The sequence below is a fragment of the Labeo rohita genome, chromosome 1, assembly GCF_022985175.1.
Source record: "Labeo rohita strain BAU-BD-2019 chromosome 1, IGBB_LRoh.1.0, whole genome shotgun sequence".
Lineage (NCBI taxonomy): Eukaryota > Metazoa > Chordata > Actinopteri > Cypriniformes > Cyprinidae > Labeo > Labeo rohita.
Genome location: NC_066869.1, coordinates 21,295,557 through 21,320,885, shown reverse-complemented (window position 1 = coordinate 21,320,885; position 25,329 = coordinate 21,295,557). Strand labels below are relative to the sequence as shown.

Genomic DNA, 25,329 nt, shown 5'->3' with positions numbered 1-25,329 from the left:
GCTGTGAAAAGCCTCCAAATGAAGATACGGTAATTTAAAGACAGAGGAATAAAACATTAAGTAGACAGACAAATCCTAAAAAGGCTTCAAAAGCCAATAATTTGGTTGATGTATTTCATATCATTAAAAATAAGCCATTTATCATAACTGACCTACAGTTCACTGCAATCTATCTAGTCAATCTGGCTTAAATAGGAAAATATCCTTTTTATGCAATTTGTATATAGGTCAAACGGCATGGTTAATTGCATTTCATCACATTACTTAAAATAAATAAATAAATAAATCACACTAGATTAACAAATCAAACAGGAAACCCACATATAAATAGCATCAAACGTCTGCAAACCTGCAATGCCGTGTGACGCTCAAACAGTAGAGAGGATTAGACACAGCTCAATCAGGCCAGACTCATCATGACCCCATCACACACACACACACACACATATCTTTAAGCATAGCAGACTAAAGCCAGCACAGCCATTTTTGACCTCTTTTGTCCACTCCAACTCCTCACGCTGACCTCAATATGCCGCTGCTACTATCTTTTGAGAAGTGTGCTTATCTCAGACTCAGAAAGAGAGACAGAGCAAACGTAAAATATATGAAAATGAATGAAAACTTACTACATCATCAACTTGGAGTGTTTGTGTATTTGAGAGAATACATGAGGACACCGGATCACCAGAAATTTCAAAGGATGGCTGATTCTATTTTGCATACTCATGCCTCGGATCCTAAATTTAAACCCTGAGCCTAAACTTCTTTGCAGACCGTTTTCAAAGATCCTGCCCAGGAGCGCTCAAGATTAAAGCTTAGATTAACCCACGCTAAATAACAGACAAGAAAATCATTAAATGCCCACAAACACTCATCCTTGTGTTTGTGCCATTAAAAACCCTTGAAATCTTCTGCATTTCTAAACAAAACAAAAAAAGGACAAAATATAGGCATTTTTACAATTTTACAACATATATTCAGGCATGTGATAATAATAATAATAGTAATAATAATAATATTTATTATTATTATTATTTATTTATTTTTTTGTTATTATTATTATTATTATTACAGAACAACGCTGTAAAACTGCAAAACTAATATTTACGGCTGTCTTAATTTCTTTGATTGCCATAGGGCTTTTATTTTGGCGTAGAGCACAATGGTACCTTAAAGCCTTTCTTTTGTTGCCACAAGGTTTATAAACGGTTTTAATTACAAAATTATTCTAATAAAACAATTTTTCTAAAAAAATTTCAGTTGTGTGGAGCTAATTAGGGATGTACAATATTGGATTTTTGCCAATATCTGATATGCCGATATTTTTTCAACTCAATTTGGCCGGTAGTCGATGCCGATATCAATAGCAATATATTTCCTTTTGTTTGGAAAAAATAAGTATCTCCTGTGCAGAAATTATTTTTAATAACTTATTTGTTAGAATTAAAAAAATAATGAAGTTCTTTTATAATAACAGTACATAGAAATTTTAAAAATAACTATAAATAAACTATATATTGATCTCTGCATTTTTTGTTTGTTTGTTTTTGTTTTTTTGAAAAATGCAGTGATAACCTTAACATTTTATTTAAAGATTTAACATTTGTAGATGGTCTAAAGCAAAAGAGTTATACAAATTCTGAAAATCATTTAAACCATAATTTGTTTAAAAAATGTACATATTACACATTAATAATAAGTAATTAATAAATCAGTATATATAACATTATTTTGTGTCATGTTGTGTGATTTTTTTGCTTCATGTAAACTATAGATTTTTTTTTGTGGGCGGAGCTTATCTGGTTGCAGAAATTTATGTTTTTTAAGTACCATGGAGCCATGGAATAAAAAAAATCTAAATTCAGATTTTATTCTCGCAATTCCAAGATTAAATCTCACAATTCTGATAAGAAAAAACATCTTGTCATTTTCTCTTTTCCCCTCGGCTCTGGCTTTTTCCCCTGAGAATTGACAAACTCACTATTGCTGACTTAAATCGAGTTATAAAGTCAGAACAATGACTACTATGAATTGGTCTATAGCTTCTGACCTTTAAATCAAAACATACTCATAATTTTATCAACATCAATTATACTGCATTACGTAATCAGAAACACAGTCTAAATGTTATTTGTGTATTTTACTTTCATTTTATTAGAAGTAGGCCAACAGCGCCCTCTATTGGATTAAAACTCCTTACCGAACGGGCATTAGGACCTGGGGGAGGCTGGCACTTTTGCCATTACACTTGCTATTACTGATTACTCTATCACACACCGAACGTGTTCTGTACATGCATTCTGAGATTAAATGCAGCTATCCAAAACAGTGAATCTAATCATCATTTAGGTCAAACTTTGCTTCAAGAATGAGCCACACTGTCGACGTGATCTAACGCTAGCACACCCTGAGCACATATAAGTTATTCCTCTTATCGGCAAGACATATCAGCTTAATTTTTCATATTGGGATCCCGCTATTTACATATTCCAATATCGGTCAGATAATATAGTGCATCCCTAGTTTCCATCACACTGTTTTTATGCACATTTTGAAGTATCAGTTCAGAAACGATTCATGGAAGCACCAAATTTCGAAAAAAAATTTAAACTTTAATTCACAAAAAAAGTTTTTACGCTTGCTTGAGGTGGTTTTTGACTTGTGCGAAAAAGGGTTAATGCGAATAATGGAAGATGGAAACGCATTTGCTGATTAAATTGCTCTATGCGGATTGAAAAAGTCATGTGACTTTGCGCAATGGGACAGCATAACCTGACTAACCAGTGGACCGATCTTGTTGCACAGCATCCAAAATGTTCTAAAATGCCTGAGCAAAGTCTGTCATCAAAGTATTTCTGAATAATTACCTCCCAGAGCTGTCTTACACAACTGCGGTCCCAAACAGCAGGCATCCACCTCCAAAAGCAATGACCGCATGGATTGTGTTTTGTCTGCTTGCTCTGAGACACAAGTAATTTGTTGCATATGAAAAGTCATATATTCAATGGCTTCTCCTACTTTTCTTTGTGATAGTTAGGGCTAGTTTATCCGAAAGTGACGATTTTGTTCTCTTTGACACACTGGATGGAAACGGTGCTTATTCGCAAATGTTTTGTGTGATATTTCAATTTTGAGCATAAGTTTAACTCACCATTTTGGATGGAAAGCCAGCTAGAGAGACACTGAAAACAGCTGCTTGTGTGTAACATACAGGGACATGCTTCACTTCGAAAAATGCAGCCTGTCAGACAATATGTTTATGTAATTATGTCTTTGCGATTTGCTTAAAATCATATGAACTGGCAGCTAACAATTCTATATACTAGCCAAAACAATTCATGCATTAAATAAATGTATTTATATCTACATATAGACTCATATCCCTGCATATTATGCAGTAAGACAGTTAGAGCTGGTGAAATCCATCAGTTTCTGCCTGCTGCACAACTTCCAAGAGTCACTGATGTGCAGGTTTTTCTTAGTGATATGCAAAACCAAATATTTTCAAAACCGATGGGTTGTCTAATCAACTAGTTGGCGGAGCATTAAAAAGGATGAAGTTAGAGACAGAATTTCTCTGAGAGGGTTTTAGCTTGTTGCTGACAGTATAATTACTGTTAGACTGTTAACACGCTAAAAACACAGCTCTCTGTCAGAACACTAAAGCCGGCTGAAGTCTGGCCTGCACTACTGTAGGTGGTAGCAGTGAAACTGGTGTCAAACCAAGAATGTTCTTGTGCACTTTACTCGGAATTTGGCTGGCGGCGGAAAGGACTTTGTTACATGCTGAGAAGGAGGACAAGAGGGCGTAGCTGCGTTTGACAGGGAGCAACTTAAACCCACTGTGCCATTTCATACTACATTTTTCTTTCAACCTTTTCAACCAACCTAAATATCTCCAATCATTAGGTTTTTTTGTTGATTCGTTCCACCACAGTTTTTTTTTCTTGCCAAAGGGGCAGAGGAGAGCAAGAGGAGACTGGGAAAGATGGAGCAAGAGTGTTGGGAGGATAAAATGACAAAGTAGAGGACAAGAGGAAATGCAGCAGAGGGAAACAAACGAAGAGAAAGAGGGAGAATAGCGGATATAACAGGAAGGGGGAGAGGTGGGATGGAAAAGTATATGACAGGGAGAGACAGAGAGACAGAGAGAGAGGGAGATGGCCCAGAATAAAGAAAGCACACAGAGCAGATAAACGGTGACAGTCACATTACAGCGGAAGTCTGCGGAACATGTCAGTGGCTGATGGTGAGATGCCCACAAGGACAATAGGCTCAACAAAACTAAAAAAAAAAAAAAAAAAAAAAAAAAAAGATTTTTTTCTGGTTTAATTTACTTGCTTTTGAATTTAATTTCAGGCCAATATTTTACTCACTACACTAAATAAATAAATAAATAAACAGCAGTTTTGCACTTAATGGAGTAAAGGTGTTTTAAGAAGGTACATTTACTAGCTGTAAAGTTTTGAATTATTGCAAAGCATAATAAAGAACATGAGTTTATATATATATATATATATATACACTGCCCTGTTTCCAAAAGTTTGGAAACACCCCTGGCAAAGTGTGGTTTTGGACGATATCAGCATAAATCCTTATCATTTTTTGGTGCAAATACATTAAAGTAACTTGACATTATTATTGAAGTCCAGCAATAATAATTTTCATTTTGATTACATAATAATGGCAATATATACATGTCAAAGTCAGACATGCCCCTTTGCCAGCTGTGATGCCTGGTTACTGGTTTAAACTTGGCCAAGGTTTTTAAAAGATTTTTGGGTCAGCACACCTTAATAGCTTCAACAACTGATTGCCAATTAAGTTTAGAATACAGTGAATTTAGGCCCAGATTATGCAGAGCTGTAATAGCTGCTAATGGTGGATATTTTGATGAATCGAAAATTTAAGTTTTTTCTATGCATAAACGGATGCATAAAAAGGATTCATGTCAATATTGTTCAAAACCCCACTTTCTAGGGTGTTTCCAAACTTTTGGAAGGCAGTGTATAGTCGAGATCTCATAACAGAACATGGACTGGCTGAATGACATTTTCATTTGAGCCAAACATATCACATTGAGATCGCAAAACAATAATCTGTTTGTCTGTGTTTTCAGATCATCGCCGGTGCTTCTACAAAGCAGAGCAAACATGTGCGCATGATTTAAAAAATTAAGCAAAACACTGGAGAGAAAATGAATCCTTTTAATAGACAAGCTCTGTTTTGGGGATTTGAACTGTTGATATCTGGAAACCGCACATTTGAAAGCTCACGTAGTAGACACATGTACAGCAGTCCGCAAAAATATTTTGTATTCTTCCTTTTTTTCCGACCAAAATAAAAAGAGATTTTGAAAAAGTTTTTATTTTTTAAATCTTTGTCTCATCTTTTATAGTCAACAATATTGCATATTGATATCACCATCTCGTTTCAGTAATGGGAATAAAAGCATGTCAACAGACATTTTTTGTCATAGTTTTCATTATCGAAATTATTAACTACATGCTATCATATAACTCAGTTTGGTAACTGAGTCAGATGTTGTTTCACTAACCACTGGAGCTGATTCAGTGAAGGTCTCTTCAGACTAATTCACAGATACTGCATTTGTGATTATCTGATTCACTAAATGAATCTGACCAGCCCGTGACTCTTACACTTTGTTAGCCATCATTACCTTTGCACCCTATACTCTGTAACCACATAGTGACAATTTCACAATTCTTCTGAGATTTACAACTCCAAATGTCTTTCTCCTGACCGTTACTCTGCATCCTACAAATGATAGGCCTATTGAGTATAAATCACTATTTGGCTGATCTCTCCTGAAGAGATTACTCATTAATGGTACGGGTGGCTTGTTTTTGCTGAGACCAGCACTCTTAAAATAGTCCTGACCACAGAGAAACAACTGGTATGCAATGCAATAAAGTCATTACTGACACAGGTGCACAAAAAAAAAAAAAAAACCCTGCACTGCCTTTCTGCTGCTCAACAGTGTGAGTGTATATAAGAGGTAGGCTAAACATCCAAGAAAAATAAACGATATTGATAAGACTAATTGTTAATTAATCTTGTTCTGTTACTCACACACATCTAAACTTGGAAGGAGATTTCAAACTTGTGTTTTTATGAGTCACCAGAGAGACAGACCAGGCACAGCACAGACTGGACTGCCACAACAACAAATGCACATTCCTTATCAGCCCACATTCTAGCGAACCCTTGTGAAATTCCAACTGGACCGGCAACATTTCAAAACTATATCACCATGACATCATTGTTTGAAATCCCATTTGTCTTTCTAATATTCAGAAACATGCGAGAGTGGAAACTCATGGCTAGCAGACTCTCACACTGATACAATATCTCTAAATGTTAGTTGGACTAATATGGCCATTTTTACTTTCTTTATTCTTTCATTAATGGGAATGCAAGTACATTTAGGTATAAAACTAATCAGAAAAAACTGTCACATAAAAACCAAATTGGTAATACTGTGTATTATAGATGGCCCTTTTCTGTCTAACTGGCCAGTTTGGGACCAAATTAAACAAAAATTTAATTTAATGACCTGGCAAGAGAAATAGAAAGCATATTTTACCTGAGCTGTCAATGTGAGTTTAAAGTCTACACTGAATGGTATGAGATAAAGAGGCTGTGTACCACAAAATAATGGCAGGAAAACATGTCTCTCTATTAAGTTTTCTTATCAGGCTGCATGCAAAAACAAATATACAGTGTCAGCAGTGTAGTCTGATTAACAAGAAAATGGCTCTCACAAACCAGTTTTTGAATGAACGTTCAAAAGGATTTACAAAGGATTTTCTGATAAAGCATTCACTAATATAAAGAAGTAGTTCACCTTCAGAACAAAACATTTACAGATAATGTAATCACCTCCTTGTCATTCAAGACGTTCAAGTCTTTCTTTCTTCAGTCCTAAAAAATTTGTTTTTGAGAACAAACATTTTAGGATTTCTTTCCATATAATGGATATGTATGGTGCCCCTGAGTTTGAACTTCCAAAATGCAGTTTAAATGCAACTTCAAAGGGCTCTAAAAGATCCTAGCCGAGTAAGAACGGTCTTATAGCAAAAAAAATTACAATTTATATACTTTTTAACTTCTAGCTCTGCGTGAACTCTGTGTATTCCTGTTTATGACGGTTAAGGTATGTCGAAAAACTCCCATCTCATTTTCTCCTCCAACTTCAAAATCGTCCCACATCACTGTTTTTGTTAAGGGTGTATGATCTTCTTTGCATATTCACTTTGTAAACACTGGGTACTTCTGCAGCGATGTACGATGATTTTGAAGTTGGAGGAGAAAATGAGATGGGAGTATATAAATTGTACATTATTTTTAGAAAATAACTATTATTTTAGCTTGATAAGACCCTTTTTCCTTGGTTGGGATTGTTTAGAGCCCTTTGCAGCTGCATTTAAACTGCCTTTTGAAGTTCAAACTCAGGGGCACCATAGCAGTCCATTATATGGAGAGAAATCCCCAAATGTTTTCCTCAAAAAAAAAAACATCATTTCTTTACAACTGAAGAAAGACATGAACATCTTGGATGACAAGGAGGTGAGTACATTATCTGTAAATTTTTCTTCTGGAAATGATTTTCTTCTTTAACTCACTGAATAACACTGTTCAATCATATGTTTTAAAAATAAAGTCTTGTACAGTTTTAAACTTGTGAAGCTTAAATCAATATCATTGACTGACTGATCATATGACACTGTGTAAAATTATAATTGAATAAAAATGCATTTAGCTTAGACATTTTTTCATAATTGAATTGAAAATAGCTTATCGCATTCTCTAAAAGTGATAAAGGCCAAAGTCAGTTGGATAAACATGTGGCGGCCCAGTCAGACTAACAAGCCCACAGACCAAACTAACGCACAGATTTCTTTTCAAAAGAGGATTGTGAGCAAACCGTCCATCTGATTCACTAATCCTCATTCAGACAGAGAATGAGCTCTGGGCTCTGTTTTGTTTCAGGCCGAGCAGACGCACAGATGCTCCCAAGGCCTGCAGTAACCACCGCTATTATCAACAGAGCATTGTCTACAACCTCAGATGAAACGCCGAAGGGAATAACGACTAGTACCATTCGACCGGCCTTGTTTGCTCTGCCTCAAGCCAGTCATTATACCGATCCAGAAAAGATTCCTTTGTGATCATTTCAATTCTGAAAAATCTGTGTAACTTCTGCAAGACAAGCATTGGACTTAAATGCCTCTTCCCTGTCAAAACAGCTAAGGCCAACATGAATTTGAAACAGTTAAACCATCTGGGTCCTTCTGATGAAGCTGATTGAACAAGGAAAGTGGTTCTGGTTAAGATAGTAAAGCAGCACCACAGCATGTTAGGGACCATCCAAAATACATTTAAAGATGTAAAAATTCTGTTATTATTACTCATTCTCATCATTCCAAACCTGTAAGACCTTTGTTAATCTTTGTAACACATATTAAGATATTTTTTATAAATTCCGAATGATTTCTGACCCTGCATAGACAGCAATGCAAGGGTCCAGGAAAGTAGTAAGGTCCAGGAAAGTAGTAAGGACACTGATAAAATAGTCCATGTGACATCAGTGGTTCAACCTAAATTTTTGAAACTGCAAAAATACTTTTCATGCACAAAGAGAACAAAAATAACGGTACTGTCATGAACACAAGCTGAAGACTGACAGTGAAGAGAAGAAATTGTTGAATAAAGTCATTATTTTTGTTTTCTTTGTGCTGAAAAATATTCTCATAGCTTCATAAAATTACGGTTGAACTACTGACATGGACTGTTTTATCAATGTTCTTACTACATTTCTGGGCCTCAAACATGTCAGTTGCATTGACGTCTTGGGTCAAAAAGCTCAAAAGCTTTCATCAAAAAAAGATGTGAATATTGAGGGTGAATATCTAATGACAAAATGTTCATTTTTGCGTGAATTATCCATTTAAACAAACTAGTTTAAGAGTGTTTGGACTGGGTTACTTTTATTATCATACCTCAACATATTTTATAGACTACTATTCAAAAGATATTTTACTTCCAGTGTTGGTAAGCATAAGAAAATTAAAAAAATATCAAAATAATCAAACTCCATTTAGCTTTTTGTAGATAATTTCAGACGCCAGTCTGCTTTTTATTTTTGGATAAACTTTAAGAAATTCAACATCAAATACCATCCTTAGATCACTCTTTTCCATGCAATTACTAGCTTTTCAGCTCCACATCTTCTCGGAACCAAGAACCATGAGCTAATACACTGTTAGATTGGGCAAAAGTAAAAAGAGGTGAATTCCACTGGTGTCAAAATGAACATCACAGTTACAAACACTATACTTGGATGTTAGAAATAATAGGTCAGAGACCTGAAACATCACTTTGATGTAACAGTAAGTAGCTGAAGTAAAGTAGCAGTGCAAGGCATCAAAAATAGAAGGCATCCATTAACTGAAGCCCGACGTAATGCAATCGGGCGCTTGCGGTATAGACATCTCCATTAATTATAATGGTAGCAGTCTGACGATAAAGGTCATAATGGCCTTTGTATATGTAACCTGTCTGTTTTGATTGTCAACTATACTTTTGCTGCCTTGCAAGCACTCATATTTCCTGTAGGATATGCAAATAAAGATAGCTTTTGCTTTACATAATGTCAATTATTGAGATCATGGAAGAATATTAAAAAAAGCTCTCATTATGGAACTATGGCGGTGAAGATCAGCAAACTCAAACCTGCTGTTTTAAAGAAGCTCAGTCGCAATGGATAGCCCTGAAAAGCCCAATTCCCACTCCACACATCTCTCTCTTACAAATTCATGCACAAAACCACTCAATACTGCAGTACCTTGCTGTTTACCCAGATTAAGTCAAAGCTCAAATTGAGGTTAATACCTAGATAAACACATGCAGTCATGTAAAACAAGGTCAGGACAAGCAGCTCAGACCAAAGCTTCCGTTTTTTCAGTATTAATATAAAGCACTGTATCTCATAATGAAATTCCTTTAAAAAAAGGTCCTTGCTCAGTGATTCGAGAAAGTTGCACTGATCACACTGACCATTAGCTTCACATCTCTGTTCCCCAGTAGTTTAAAAAATACTACTGAAGTGAATGGGAACCATCAACTGTTTGGTTACCAACAATCTTCAAAATATATTTTTGTGTTCAACAAAAGAAAGAAACCCACACAATTCCGGAACAGCTTGAGGGTGAGTAAATGACAGAATTTTGGGGTAGACATCAGCAAAACTACACATATACATACTTTTAAAAGAACTATGAAATATATAAATATATGCATGCAAATGTATGCAAATAACCATGAAAGAATGGTTAACCCAAAAATGAAAATTTTGTCTTATTTACTCAATCCCATGGCATCCAATTTCGATATGCTGTACACACTTTATGTAAACTATTCCTTCAAGAAAAGACTCTTTATTATAGAGCAGGAAAAGCTCGTTCCATTTTAGATGCCTGTTATTAGCTTCCGCTCCAAATATTGCTTATTTCTTCATTTCTTGAAGAGGCATAGAGATAACAAACAGGTCTGAGCTAAATGGAGGACAGAATTTCTCACTTATTGCTCTCCGGTGACAAATGATGTGCACAAAAATTCCAACTTTTTATACCGTTTCATTGCAGAACAAACTGACAACAGCAGCAATAGTCAAATTACTCTCAGCAGCAATTGCCTCTGGAGCTGAGACTAATAATGTTGGAGCCATCTATTTCTGGGAAAGGTAAATGAGCGCTGACAGCTAATTTCAGCATTCGTGAGGAAAACTGTTGGAGGATTAGTTCACACAAAAATGACAAATCTTTAATTTGCTCATCCTCATGTTGTTCCAAACCCATCCGACTTTCTTTCGTCTGTGGAACATGAAAGTAAGAATTCTGTACTGGAGGCTCTCAATGTAATAAAGATTAATGGACGCTAAAGCTTTCAAGCTTCAAAAATGACTCGAAAGCACCATAAATGTGGTCCATGTTCCATATTCCTAGTCCATATTCCTAGTAGCTTCAAGCGAATAAGCTGAAATTTCATTTTTCACTGATAATTTGCTTCTCCAGTAAGCTACAATCATTGAACCAGTTTGAGAATTGATTCTGATTCATTAAAACTTCCTCACTGAGGTTTTGTAAACACATCATTTTTAAAAGACCAGACCAAAAGAAGAATTTGGTCATGAATCAGACATAGCTGAAATATCAAGAACGCGTCAAGAAAAGCTAGTGCAGATGTCAAATTGTCAGTGAATAATGACTTTACTTTTGCTCTTTTGCTCTGTTCCTTACACAAGCCTGACTTGAAATATAATGCAAAAGTTTTATACAGAGCAAAAAAGTATGCTATTTTAATTCAAAACAGAATACATTTAAGTTTGTTAGATGTTGAAATGAAAATACTGATGCCAGGTTTCTGTGAAATTCAGTAAATCTCTTTAATGCACAGGCAAATGCAATCTGTCCTCGGTTTGATTACAGACATATTGCATGAAGATGCCAAAGAGAAAAATGGTCTATTTTGAAGATTAATGTTTAGACATGAAATACGATTGTTGTTACATTTTCCAGCATACTGAGCATAAAAATCAGATGTCTAAAAATGATATTTGGGAGCAGCTAATACTGTTTGAACACCACAACTTGGTTTCCCGGCCGAAAATCAATTGCACTTATGGTCAAAATGACAATGCACCCATCAGAGGGGAATCCTAATAATAACTGAGCAAAGTTTAAAGCCTGCAGTTTTATAGATGTTCTCAAATTACAGGTCACGGTGACTTCTACAGTCCTATTGATTTCCCTCAGCAATAGAACTCAAGCCAGCCAGGAAGGGGAGTGACCATCTGTCCAATGCTGCAACTGCTGACACGTCAAAAGGAGGTAAATGGGCTCAGCTTGCCTAAAACACCCTGATGTCTGAAGACTGGTGGTCACTTCTGTACCTAGGTGCTTTAAACGCTAATAGTGGAGCTAAAACATTCATTGACCCCCACATAGATTTTGGCTTAGGTAACCAAAGTTAATTAAGAAAGTTAATTAATGCTGAAGAAACTCAAATATAGAAGGTCAGGGAAGCATTCGGGACAAAAAAGAGAGAGTGGGTAAAGCTAGAGGAAGAGGACATATTTAAAAGACAATGGAGGACAGCTCTGTGTAATATACTATGTTCCTACACACACTGAAGAAGTATTTGTGCTGTAGAATTTCCCTCAGGGGTGCTGAACGCATGGGAAGAAAATAGAGAGGAGAAGTACAGTAAAGAAAAGAGGTAGAGAGGGAGAAAACTAGGGCTAGGATTGTCTTGAGTAGTCAAAATTCGTTCCTGACTTGAAGCAAAAATTCTGGTAATCACTGCATCTCATTCTGGACAAAAAAAGAGAATGAATCAGACCTTGTTTACTGGTATTAGGGCTGTCACTCACAATTATTTTGGCAATCGAGTAATCTGTCGATTATTCAGACGATTAATCGAATGATTATAATTTTTTTGTAGTAATAAAAATAGACCTAAGTGAACAATAAAGTATCAAAAGCAAGTCATCATATGGTTTTACTGAAAAAAAAAAACTGTTAAAATACATAACATATCATAAACAATAAAGCTAACATTATGCATTATAACAAATGACTGCAGAGGGCGCCAGCAGTCTTACGTCTGTTTTTACACTTTACTGCACGATCTTTAATATTTGTCCATTTCTTTATGATAGAAAAGCTACAGCCACTGTAATGTCTTGAATACGTGGACATCAAAACGTGTAAACTCAGAGCGAGGGTTTAAACTTATTTTGAAATCACAATGAACAGTTAGCATATTGAGAAAAACACTGATGTATTCTCCTGCGTTTGTGTAGGTTTATAAATGATTTACCTTACAAAACTGACAAAATAGCGTACGTCGCATTCCCAGATGAATGTTATAATAAATCCAAAAAAGTTTGAGAGGCTCCACACATGTAAATGATAGCAGTTTGTGTAGCAGCATTTACTGTCAATGGAGCCGCTCTGAGATGCACGTACGTAACCTACAAATATGTAAAAAATTAAAGCGTCACATATATTTATTTAATTGAATCATAGTGTTTGTGAATTCTTAATAGCATTATGCTTTATTATGATTTTTAAATGGGTTTAATATGTGGAATGCGCCACTTCCAGTATACAGTAGTCAACATTGGAAAGTTCATCAAAGTAGTCCTAAGACAAAAACGGGTATTGTTTTGGTTTTAGGGCAACTGTGATGAAATTTTTTTTTAAATCTAATACTCGAATAGAATCAAGGAATCGTTGCAGCCCTAAGTGGTATGAAGATTAGTTTTTTGTTTAACCAATCACAAGTGGACAAAGCAATATACAGGTGAAAAGCAATGCCTAAAAAATTAAGCTGTCCACTTTCATAACTGAAAATGCATTCAACCAGACTGTGTCATTTCTGACACTTGGTGTAGAATTTAAAAAAAAGAGAATTTTGCAAAATAAGATTTTTACATAAATAAAGGGGTTTTTTTTTCTTTATTTGATGAGATAATATAACCAATTTAACATAATCCATGCAAATATCACCAAATGTCAGTTTAAAATACACATTGATTAAAAACTTAAAACTTCAGTCTATAATAATAATAATATTTATTCGTATTATTTTGTAATTTACAATAATTATTATTAGTACAGATCCTAGTGCACAGGAGGAACCCACAACAAAAAGTCATGATACAGAAAACAAGAATGGAGAAGGAAAAGAGAAGAAAACTGCAAGGTGAGAAAGGAGATGACTCCTACAACGACTCCTTCATACCCTACAGTGGGATGTTGTTTGCAGATTGGGTTGGAGAAAGAAGGGAACTGGAGAAAGCAGGAGGAACAGATTAAACCAAAGAAGAAAAGGATAAATTGATGCAGTCTAAAAAAGCTTCTGTTGAATTATCACAGTCACACATGCTCGAGAAAGAAAATGAGACCGGTTATAGTAGTGCCCTTTAAAAGTCTTCAGGGAGATGCTGTGGCAAAACTGGTCGGATAAAAAATAACAGCTTTATGAATGCTAAAGTGCATTGAGAAATAACTTCTTCTTTTCATAAAATGAAATCCGAAAACCGCAAAATAAAGTATCAAATCAAAGTGTCAAAAGAGTTCAAATAAAAAGTTCTAAAACACTTTGTGTATCAGCTTGCATCTATCATAAATTGTGATCTGTTTGTGTTGTTTAAGTTAAATCTCGCAGCATCACTGGTTCAGTTACTTCTGGAGTGCTGCAGGCAGTTGCTCACACCGTCTTCAAACTCAAAGGCACTGCTGTTTGCAAACGAGAAGATCAGAGAAGTGGCTTTTCGCTCAGCATCTCTCAGAAGAACATAGACAGTACGGCTGTCTTCCTCTGAGAAAATGCTAATCACTACTTGCAATGCAATAGTAGGCACGTTTCCACTACAGATTTGTGCAAAAGTTTGGTGATATTATATAAATGTCGATAAAAAAAAGTATTGCGAAATGACAACGTATCCATTAACTGATGTTATGCGACTAAAACTGTAAATGCAAAAAAGCAGTTTCCATTGCAGTTTTGCGAAATATTCCTTTTTCGAATTGCCTGAATAACCACCACCTAATGCCAGTGTAAAAACGTTTTTGCGACATATGGGAGTTTTGGCGAAATCGACACGTTTCCATTTGGCGTATTTTAAAGGAGAACTCCACTTCCAGAACAACAATTCACAAATAATTTACTCACCCCCTTGTCATCCAAGATGTTCATGTCTTTCTGTCTTCAGTCGTGAAGAAATTATGGTTTTTGAGGAAAGCATTTCAGGATTTTTCTCCATATGACGGACTTCATTGGTGCCCCGATTTTAAACTTCCAAAATGTAGTTTAAATGCAGCTTCAAAGGGCTCTAAATGATCCCAGCCGAGGAAGAAGGGTCCTATCTAGATAAACGATTGGTCATTTTTTTTTGGAAAATAAAAATTTGTATACTTTTTAAGCACAAAAGCTCGTGTAGCACAGGCTCTGGGATGCGCGTTCACGTCGGAAGGTCACGTGGACGTAGGCAGAACCACTGAGTTTACAAAGCGAACGCGCAAAGACTAAGAAAGTGCAAGTAAGTCAAACGCTGTTTACAAACAAATAGGTACAACGATGTCGGACGATTCTGAGTTTTTCGACATACTCTACCTTTTTAAGGTCGGAGTACACAGACGAACTTGTGGTGATTCAAAGACGTGATTCGTAGTAGTGATGGGAAGTTCGGATAATTTTACTGACTCAGACCTTTGAGTCTCGTTCAGCAAAATGAACGAATCTTTTTTCAAGTCATTTCGTTCATTTTAGCAAAATCAGCATCACGTGACAGCCCCATAAGATGAACGAACGACTCGAAAAACCCAAAGACTCGAAACAGGTGAACTAATTCCAGTACAGAACCTAATAGGATGTTGCGCATGCGCGACTAAATGAATCACTCCCCGAGATGACTAGTCCTTCCCGAGTCACATTAAAGATTTGTTCTAATTGAACGAATCGTTCAAGAACGACCCGTGGACACGCATACTAGAGCCTGTGCTGTACAAGCTTTTGTGCTTAAAAAGTATACAAATTTTTATTTTTCGAAAACAATGACCGATCGTTTCGCTAGATAAGACCCTTCTTCCTTGGCTGGGATCATTTGGAGCCCTTTGTAGCCGCATTTAAACTGCATTTCGGAAGTTCAAATTCGGGGGAACCAATGAAGTCCATTATATGCAGAAAAATCCTGAAATGCTTTCCTTAAAAACCATAATTTCTTTACGACTGAAGACAGAAAGACATGAACATCTTGGATGACAAGGGGGTGAGTAAATTATTTGTAAATTGTTGTTCTGGAAGTGGAATTCTCCTTTAAATTTGCGAATCTTGAAAGGTAATGGAAACGCAGCTTGTGTCTCCAGGTAGACGCTGCCCTTTTGCACTGATCCATTATCAACATGCCTTCCTCAAATTCTCCAAGCATATGGTTCTCTGAAGACCAATCACAACTGACTGCTCATATAATGCATTGGTGGCTACATTTATGACGCAAAGCTAAGTAACTTCACTTTTTCCATTAAAAAACTTCTGCAAATATCAAGGAGTGGAAATTGGATAACAGTGCACCAGAACAATAAATCTAAACTAGAAATATTAATATCAAAGTATTAGTTTGACCTTTGCACTGTTCTGAAAAATGTGTACATAAATTTAATGTAGAGAAAAAAGGTGGGGAAAATATATAGATATATTAAAAAGTGTTTGGAAGTAGATTTTAGTACAATGCGATAACATTCGCATTTTCAGGAAAAAAGATATCTCTTGGTCAAGATGACTGGAATACAACATTAGGGTTAAAGAAGTTGAGCCATAACGCAATGCTGGATGACAAAGCTTAAAATGACGTGTTTTTGAAACTTTAAATCAACTAAAACAATGTTTCTGTCTGAGCAAATGTGTCTTTTTTAGGCCTCTGTACTCACCTGACATCAGTTTAATGCTTCCTCTTTTATAAATAAATGAGAATGTGATCAAGATGAGCAGAAAGAACAAGTTCTACATGAAACCTGACGGGGAACTTTGACGAACAAAAGCTACATCCGCATCCCAACAGGCATCACACAATGTACTTGAGCACATTAACATTGATGTAAATGGGTGTTTCAAGTCTTGCCACATTAGTCACTGCTAACATTGCTCCCATTACTCAGATTATAATGCATGAGCTTGTGATTTCATAATGTCAGCAAAGAATAAGTGGGAGTATTCATGAAATCTGCATATGGCCTGTGGCATACGCTCAAGGTAATACAATATAAATTTCTTCCTAATTAAATAAAGGTAGAGATGAGACAAAAACAATGCCTTAGATCTAGGCCATCACAAAGAGCTGCTTCAGCCTAATTTATAATTTTAAAACAAGCCTCATTTTCAACGTTGTACTGCACAGGTAGCCTACTTGTCCTTTGCTCTTTTTCTGTGCACCACTGGAAAAGCCCTCCTAACTTTTAATGGTGACAATAAAAGTTTAATCAAAGGCAATTTCACCTCTTTATTTAAAGGCTTGTCTGAAAACTGCTTTATGGGCACATTTATAAGCAGATTCACAAACAGAAAAGCAATTAACTTAATGAATTATACTCAAACTGCAAACAAATGCTGCTGATAAAATCTAAACGAATGTTTTTAAATCTGTCTCAGATATACAAAAGAGAAGTCTAGAAATGTTTTGCTCCTGAAGGTTTGAGTAAAACATAGTGTCTATACATCCAAGTCATTTACATGACATTTACACTACCATTCAATTGTTTGAAGTTGGTAAGATTTTTAATGTTTTTGAAAGAAGTCTACTATCTATGGAAGCCCATTTCCACCACTGAATAAAAGAGATAAAAAAGGTAACTGCAACTTTTTATCTCACAGTTCAGAGAAAAAAGTCAGAATTGCGAGATACAAACTCACAATTACAAGAAAAAAAAAGTCAGAATTGAGAGATACAAATTTGCAATTACAAGAAAAAAAGTTTGAATTGCAAGATACAAATGCGCAATTGCGAGGAAAAAAGTCTGAATTGCGAGATACAAATTTGCAATTACGAGAAAAAAAGTCAGAATTCTGAGATACAAAGTAGTCAAGTCAAGAGCTGCGAGAAAAATTGTGATAAAAAAGTGAGAATAGCAAGATACAAAGTCAGAATTCTGAGATATAAACTTGCAATTGCGAGAAAAAGTCAGAATTGCGAGATACAAACTTGCAATTACGAGAAAAAAGTCTGAACTGTGAGATACAAACTCACAATTATGATAAAAAAAAGTCTGAATTGTGAGATACAAACTTGCAATTGCAAGAAAAAATTATTTCTTGCAATCATGAGTTTATATCACAATTCTGAGTAAAAAGGTCAGACTTTATAACTTGCAGTTGCGAGATTGTATCAAGCAATTCTTACTTTATTTCTCAGAATTGGAAGTTTATATCTCGCAATTCTAAGAAAAAAGTAAGAACTGTGAGTTTATCAAGCAATTCTGAGAAAAAAAAGTCAGAATTGTGAGATCTCGCAATAAAATTTTTTTCATTATTATTAGTTTTTTAATATTGTTACATTTTAACTCTTTTCCATTTTAATATATTTTAAAATGGTTTTATCATGTGCTTGCAAAGCTGAATGTTCAGCATCATTACTCCAGTCTTCAGTGTCTTATGATCATTCAGAAATCATTCTAATATTTAAAAATTAGAATATTTTTTTCAATATTCCTTGATTATTAGAAAGTTCAAAAGAACAGCATTTATTTAAAATAAAATCTTTTGTAAAATTATGTTTACTGTCACTTAATATTTAACATGTGCTTGATAAATAAAAGTTTTGAACCATAGTGCAGATCATACCAAATGCAGTTTTATCACAACTTCTTTATATTTTACTATTTTACTGCAGTTACATACTCGTCAACTCGTATCAAGGTAACTAGTGACAACCAGAAGCTCTCATAATGTGTTGAGCAACAACATATCTATTGCTTCATTCTAATGGTAGAAAAAAAAATACACGTTTCAAGATAATGTTTTCACATTCACACATATACTGCAGATAAACGGATGTATGCACATAGAGACAGACAAGTCATTTTCAAGTGTGGTTTCGCAATACGACAGCTTTGTATAAATGTTTGCACACATTAGAATCAATAGTCTCAACAATGCATGCTAGGATTTTTCCTGTCATTCAGTGCAGTGAGCGCGCCTTCACATCGGAAAGTCTCTCCGTCTAGTCTGGGTGCTTTATTACTGCTTGTTTGTCTTAGCAAACAGAGCCCCTCGCCTCAGCCTGGAGACACCATAGCGACCAGATTCGCTGAGATCACGCACACAGGGCGTCTCGAAAAGCTGACACAGGGCAAATCTGCTCTCCTGGTACTCACTATAAAGCACTTTATTTATGTACAACGCTAGTCCATTTGAGTATAATAACAGCTGCTAAAGAATTAATATTTGTTGTTGAATGAATGCAAGAAATAGCTGCTACCCGTTTACTGTACACAATGCATATAAAATATCAGTGTCATATTACATGAAAACAGAAAGCATGTGACCCTTTAAAACCACTGTTTGACTAACACGTTGGCTTACAGTGCTGAGAAAAGCCCTGACATGACTGTGGAGACTGTAATAGAGTTGCACACTTCCCTGTCAATCAAAAGATGGACTTCTAAATGCAGCCTCACTGTTGCCCTTTCACACCCATTTGGTTTCTGCTTACGGCTACTGTTACAACTTTGTACGGCATGGAAACATCTACACTGCGAGCGAGCAAATAAAACACTGCCATTATGATCAAGGAAGCCGTCTAAACAGTCAGCTTCATTGATTAGAATGGGAACATTCCAGTTTGTGGCTTCGCTAGCAGTATAAACAGGGTGTTACAATGCGCTGTTGACTGTGAGGGACAGGGTGCATTAAAATGTTTTGGTGTTACACGCTGGCTGAGCAGAATTTATCGCTCAAAAGCAAGCTTACAAACACCATTACAAGAATTTAACCTATAAATGACATGCCTGTTTGGGATTTTCGCAATACAAAACTTGAGAAAACTTTACTTTTGAGTTTGAAGAGTTTAGAACATTGTTAACTATAAATATATGCAAACTGGCTTGATTTGGCTTAATTGATGTGAACATTTTTGCTTGGCTTTTGTGAAGAGTCACATGACAAAAGAAAAGGAAGTAAGCAAGTCATCATAATAGAGCTACAACTGCCTTGTTTGTTATATATAACAGCAAAAAGTAATGCATTTTCTCTTAGATCACAATTTTTAAAATCCAAACATTCATTTATAGTACATTATTTGCAACTTCCTACTGGGTCTTGTTGACCAACTGAGATATTTTTTACTCCCACCAGTTACAATTGTGACCAGGAATAAAATACTTCCCACTACAGTTTTGAGGCTTTAGCAAAAAAATAACACATGCAGTTTGATTCACTGAGCTATCCTAGGAGTAAAATCACTTAGCAGAATATAAATGGGATCAAATGAAAAACTCACTTGGCATAATTTAAAACAATTCACAATGACTGTTTTTGCACAAAGCTTATTTTACCATTATAGAGCCACGACATAGAGTTTAGATAAATTAAACATGCATTATACATAAAACAGTTTGCCCTTTCTTTTACATTCTGATGCTGCTGGAGTACGTTATCAACAATTACACAATGTTTTTATGTTCAGTTTATAGTCCAAAAGTATGCAGGGCTTAAAAATGCTACTACAACATGACTAAAATGCAACTAAATGTGACAAAATGCCTTGTATGTGCAAATTTCATTTTATACATTACATTTGTTATAGGCCTATTTAATTAAATCTAGACGTAGGTTTGGATAGTGTACTTAATTGGCATATCTGATTCAGGGGAGTAAATTGTAATAGCATGTGAATAATACAATGACTTTAAGGGAGTCGGCTAATTTAAAGAAATTTCAACTTTTTAAATGAAATTTTAACTTACCAGACTTTTAAGTGTTTGCCATTTACACCACTAGCGCAGTTAACTAAATGTCAATTATTAAAATAGGCTAAATATATATATATATATATATATATAACTTTTATGCTAATATATATAATATATATGTATAACCATAATTAATTTATGGTCCACACCAACACGATCTCAATCTGTGTATTATAAAAATGCACCACCGCTTTGTTATGTGTTGCTTTATATGCTCAAACTCTTTAAAGTCGGGTGGATTCTGATTGGCTGCCGATCCTCAGTTTTAAAAAAATGTTCTGAAAGTGATTCCAACCATATTATTCCTCTGTGACATCATTATATCTGCAATGTGGACTGCCCTAATCTCACAGAATTAGAACAATAACGTTATAGTTATCATTATACTGTAATCCTTAATGTGAAAGGACCTTATTTGGTAACAAGTGAAAATATGTGTTTTGACTTTTCAGTCAATAATAAATGTCATGTTGAAATATATACAGTTTATGTTAGACAAAAAACCCCACAACCTTTTGTTCGACCAGCTTTTGGAGCTGATTTAGGCACAGCTGCCACAAAAACCCAGTCCACCGCCAACTCGCACCCTGCATCTGGAATATATGACATAAATCTGATAACACCCAGTGGTACATTTTGTTTCATTTATTTATTCATTTATTATTATTATTTTTTTTTTTTTTTTTTTTTTAGAAAACTCTGTATGTTTATAATAGTAGAAAACATAGCCAATGCAAATCAATTCCGGGGCAGGTATCATTCTATATTAAAAAGAAAGTTAATTTTCTAACACTGGGTTTCATCCAGCAACAAGAACCGAGAAAATATCTCAATGTCATAAAGTCCAAAGTTGTATCTTATTACAAAACTTTATTATTTACTTCTTATAAGCGTACAGATCCTAAAAGCCTTTTCAACCTATCATTTAAATATAAAATCGAGCACAATAGTAATTGTAGACAAAGAATAACGGCACATTAAAGACGGGAGGCGCTCCGACAATGAGGATGGAAGGTCTACAGACCGCAGTTAGTCGAACCAATGCTTTTTATTATTATAATAAACCATGCGTATGCAAAACAACGCCCGTTAACACGCGGATAACCTTCCGCTATTGTTCTGTTAAAAAGCAAACCTTTATTTAACAGAATATGAGCTGGTTAGCCGGTATGCTAGCAGGCTGCAGATGGGAGGCACTGGCCATCACCTCGGTGCTGGAATAACTGTAGATTTATACAGCTGAGGGATGCATTAGACAGTCGCTTCAGGAGATTTACCTGTATATCTTTCATCTAAAATCTGATTTTTTCCTATTTTAAATCCTGATAATCAGTGCAATAAGGCTAGGATGCACAAGCCTCGCCTTTCTGACACATCTAATAACGGTTTGCTTGTTCCAAAGTGGCTTCCATAGATCCTACCTTCAGTGATGACAGCCCCGGTACAGGAACAAAACACTTCCGAGGAAATACGATGGTGTGATTTATTTCCAAACGGACGGCTTTCCAAACCTAGCCAGTAAGTTGAAACAACCCAGAAAATCCGCCGGTTCGCCTCTGAAGTGATGGGAGCAGAATGAATCCACGCGTTGCTGTGGGTATCTAGGAAATGCTCGTCTCTCTGCCGCTCCCTGCCAAATAATGACCCCTCCCACCGAATCCCCAGCCACACACACGACAGGTGCTGAGTATGCGCGCTCCCTTCTTGCTAAATAGTGAGCCGCGCGGTGGCTATGTAATGCGCCTGCGCTGTGAACACGGAGAGAAAGAGCGCAGCCTGGGATGGGCGGGGCGAAGATGGTGCTGCGCATCTTTGTTAAATAGTGATGCTCAGCTGGAGGATGGAGCGCGTGCTCAGTGATGTATGCTTATTATGAGTTTACGACTGTTCATAATTGTGTGGGTTTTTTTTTTTTTTTTTTTTTTTTGGTTTGTTTTTAGGTAAAGCATATATTTACAAATGTCAATCTTGAATAATATGGATTGTTTTAATATAATCAAAATTATAAAAAATCTGAGTTAAATACAACCCAAGCGCTGGATGAAATATGGACAAACTCAGAAAGTGGGTTGTTTTGACCCAAAAACTGGGTAATTTTATTTAACTTACCAATTGTTTCAAAATTACTATATGTGACCCTGGACCACAAAACCAGTCAAAAGGGTCTTTTTTTTTTTTTTTGAAACTGAAGTTTCTACATAATTTGAAGGCTGAATAAATAAGTTGTCTATTAATGTATGGGTTTTTTTAGGATAGGACAACATTTGGCCGAGATACAACTATTTGAAAATCTGTAATCTGAGGGTGCAAAAAAATCTAAATATTGAGAAAATCACCTTTAAAGTTCAAATGAAGTTCATAGCAAATCAGAAATTATGTTTTGATATATTTACGGTAGGACATTTACAAAATATCTTCATGGAACATGATCTTTACTTAATATCCTGGATAATGGAAAAATTGATAATTTTGACCCATACAATATATTTTTGGCTATTGCTACAAATATACCTATGCTACTTGAGACTGATTTTGTGGTCCAGGGTGAAATGAACCACAAATAGGTTGTAAATTAAAAATCAGAGGCAACAGCAATAATCAAAAGGTGACCATTTATTCATAAGCAATTTAAAAAAATTATTTATTATTTAATTATTATTGATCCGACTTATTAATAAATGGTCATTTACTGAACATATTAATAAACATTAATTTCCAAACTATTCTGGGTTGATTTTAAGCAAGAAATACAGGAATTTTTAAGTAATAGTTGAGTTAAATAAAACTACTCAGAAGGTTTTGTAAAACATTTAACCCAACCGGTTGGTCAAAATAACCCATCTGCTGGGTTTGTCCATATTTCACCCAGCACTGGGTGAAAATATGAGTTTGTGTAAATAAATTACAAAAAACTTGTTGACAGTTGTTGTTTTTTGTTGTTGTTGTTTTTTTATGGTCAGTAAAGATTAAAGATACTAATATTTATAAAGCCTGATGGCCGATTTAATGGCGATATCCAATGCATTGTAGGCCTATGTCAACATTCATTATCAGTATAGTCAATATATATTGGAATTAAAATAATTATTGAGTCTATCTGATCTGGGATTTTACAAAATAGTCACTCAAAATTTACTGAAAGCACAAAATGTGCACTGGTAGATTTTGTGGCTCATACTAGTCAAAATGACCACTTTTCTTAAATGCCTAATCGACCACACTCAAAGAAATTAAGTCTTTCACCATTGACAAGCTTCCTTTTTAGTGAACACTGAAATTTCTTTTAATCACACTCAAATAAGAAAAAAAAAAATAGATTGATGAGTTGATCAAAGTAAAGCTTAAATACTGTACAAGTAACTGCCGTTGTATAGAGCTGAGTAAATATTTTGCAAAAATACTTTACTTTTGCTTGCCATATTAAAAAGAAAGGACAAAAAAAAAAAAAAAAAAAAAAAACATACAGTTATATCAACACTGAAGAAAGTAAATAATTTTAATTTCTGCAACAACTATTCCTATACATTTTTGAATACAGGCCACTCTCTGTCCCTGGTAAACCCGGGGATGTGGACATTATTGTTCTTTCAGGCGTATGTTTACCATGCTGTGCCACGCTGTGTCAGTTATACATCAGAAGACTGTCAGGACCACAGATACAAAGATATTCATAATAACAATGCTACACAATTCCTGACCAGCTCTCGACAATGATAAAAGCAGTATTCCAATTTGATTATATTAGATAGCCCACATATTATTAAATGTGATTTCACTGGACAGATTAAAAAAAACACTGAATGGTGACTACACTGTCTGAAGGCTTATACAACCTTACTGGCGTAACAACAGTGTGCTTGCTTTTTTTCTTTTTTTTTTTTGCTGATACACACAGTCCCACCTTGCCAGAGATTGGCAGTATGCATAATAAATGTGCTGAATAAGTGAGATGTTTACATATTCATAAAGCTGTAGTAAGCGAGTACCAGTGCAGCAGAAAGACCTTCCGTCTGTTCGAAAACACAGACAATTTTGGAAGGTCAAACGCATTGTAAAAATAATTAAAATCTAATGCATGCACATTTAGACTACGCTTTGTTAAAGAAATGGTTCACAATACATTAAAGATATAGTTCACCCAAAAATTAAAATGTGCTTTAATTTACTCACTTTCAGGCAAGCCAGGATGTAGATGAGTTTGTTCCTTTGTAAGAACAGATTTGAATAAATTTAGCATTACATCACTTGCTAACACCAGTGGATCCGCTGCAGTGAATGGGTGCCGTCAGAATTAGACTTCAAACAGCTGATAAAAACATCACAATAATCCACAAGAAATCCACACAATTCCAGTGCATCAATTCACATCTTGTGAAGTGAAAAGCTGTGTAGTTGCAATAAACAAATTCATCAAGGAGTTTTAATGTTATACTGTCGCTTCAGGCCAAAGTATTAGTTCATAATCCATAATGATGCATCAAAATTTGGACTGTTTTCACTGGAGAAAGCAATATACTGAATAGATCACTTGTATTTTAGCAAGCAACAGTTTGAAGTTAAAACAGATTAATGATGGATATGTTTATTATAAATATATAGCTATTCACTTCACAAGACAATTACTTGTGCATTACTGTGATGTTTTTATCATCTGTTTGGACTCATATTCTGACTGCACCCATTCACTGAGATGATCCATTGGTGAGCAAGTGATTTAATGCTAAATTTATCAGATCAGAAGAAGAAATAAACTCCTCTACATCTTGGATGGCCTGTG

At 35.2% G+C, this 25,329-nt stretch overlaps 1 protein-coding gene across 1 annotated transcript in view; it reads right to left on the bottom strand.

The window, feature by feature from the left end:
* Positions 1-22,260, bottom strand: part of ctnna2 (catenin (cadherin-associated protein), alpha 2) — a 423,497-nt gene extending 401,237 nt beyond the window's left edge. Inside the window, exon 1 of the mRNA XM_051107030.1 lies at positions 21,974-22,260. The gene's annotated coding sequence lies outside the window, so the exon portion shown is untranslated. The remainder of the gene's footprint in view (positions 1-21,973) is intronic.
* Positions 22,261-25,329: the final 3,069 nt, after the last annotated feature.